Here is a 1,852-nt window from a genome sequence, read left to right as displayed (position 1 = left end):
TGCTTTCCAGGTTTAAGTGATTCTCCTGCCTCAGCCTCCTCAGTAGCTGGGATTACAGGTGCTCACTACCATGCCTGGCTAAGTTTTGTATTCTTGGTAGAGATATGGTTACGTCATGTTGTCCAGGATAGTCTCAAACTCCTGACTTCAGGTGATCCACCTGCCTCAGCCTCCCAAAGTGCTGGGATTACAGGCGTGAGCCACCGTGCCTGGCCTTAAAGGAAGGTTTTTTACATGAAATTATGGAGGGTAGATCAGAGGTGGATTCCTGCAGGGGAAGGTCCCTTTTTGATTGATTGATTGATTGATTGAGACTGAGTCTCTGTTGCTAAGGCTGGAGTGCAGTGGCATGATCATAGCTCACTGAAGCCTTGACCTCCCAGGTTCAAGTGATCCTCCACACTAAGCCGCCTGAGTAGCTGGGACCACAGGTGTGTGCCACCACACCTGGCTAATTTTTCAATTTTTTTGTAGAGCCAGGGTCTCACTTTGTTGCCCAGGCTGCTGTCAAACTCTTGGACTTAAATAATCCTCCTGCCTTGGTCTCCCAAAGTGCTGAGTGTGAGCCACTATGTGGGGAAAAGAAAGAAAGATCAGACTGTTACTGTGTCTATATAGAAAAAGGTAGACATAAGAGACTCCATTTTGTTCTGTATTTGAGATGCTGTTAATCTGTGACCCTACCGCCAACCTTGTCCTTGCAAGAGACATGTGCTGTGGTGACTCAAGGTTTAAAGGTTTTTGGGCTGTGCAGGGTGTGCTTTGTTAAACAAGTGCCTGAAGGCAGCTTGCTGGTTAAAAGTCATCACCATTCTCTTAATCTCAAGTACCCAGGGACACGTACACTGCCGAAGGTTACAGGGACCTCTGCCTAGGAAAGCTAGGTATTGTCCAAGGTTTCTCCCCATGTGATAGTCTGAAATATGGCCTCGTGGGAAGGGAAAGACCTGATCGTCCCCCAGCCTGACACCCGTGAAGGGTCTGTGCTGAGGAGGATTAGTATAAGAGGAAAGAAGGCCTCTTGGCAGTTGAGATAGAGAAAAGCATCTGAGCAATGGAAAACCATCTTACGGCAAAAGGTGGGACTTGCTGGAGCAATGCTGCTAAAAGGTTTATGGAGATGTTTGCGTATGCATATCAAGGCACAGCATTTTCCTTTAAATTTATTCACATCACAGAGATCTTGATTCATATGTCTTACTGCTGATTTTCTCCCTACAATGATCCTATTATCCTGCCACTCCCTTATCTTTAAGATGGTAAAGATAATTATCAATAAATACTAGGGAACTCAGAGACCAGTGCCGATGTGGGTCCTCTGTATGCTGAGCGCCGGTCCCCTGGGCCCACTTTTTCTTTCTCTATACTTTGTCTCTGTGTCTCATTTCTTTTCTCAAGTCTCTCATTCCACCTAATGAGAAACGCCCACAGGTGTGGAAGGGTAGGCCACCCCTTCACCACTGCACCCGGCATGTACCCGGCTCCCTAATCTGTACAGGTCTGCATTATACAGGGTAATCATGCACACTGTCCCTAAATGTCAGGGCGGTCAGCTGCTGCAGTCGTTCACTGAGAAAGCCTCCAGGGCAGTGCTGTCAGCATACGCAGAAATCAAAATTGCTCCCAGTGAAGCAAGTGCCCTCCGCACAAGGCTGGATTTACGTTCTCTGGTCCTGGAGGCCAAGGGAGCTCCAGAGGGAGGATCAATACATCCTGTCTGGCCTGGTCTCAGGCCACCCGAGCTTCCCTCATCCTCCACCAGAGGTCCCCCCTGGTGATACTCGGCCCCATGCCCTGTCCCTGCGGAGCCTTGGCCTGCGTCCCGGGTTTGCAGTTGTGATTTATTTTTGGC

This window comes from Theropithecus gelada, chromosome 3 (genome assembly GCF_003255815.1).
Source record: "Theropithecus gelada isolate Dixy chromosome 3, Tgel_1.0, whole genome shotgun sequence".
Lineage (NCBI taxonomy): Eukaryota > Metazoa > Chordata > Mammalia > Primates > Cercopithecidae > Theropithecus > Theropithecus gelada.
Note: the sequence above shows the minus strand (reverse complement) of the source record.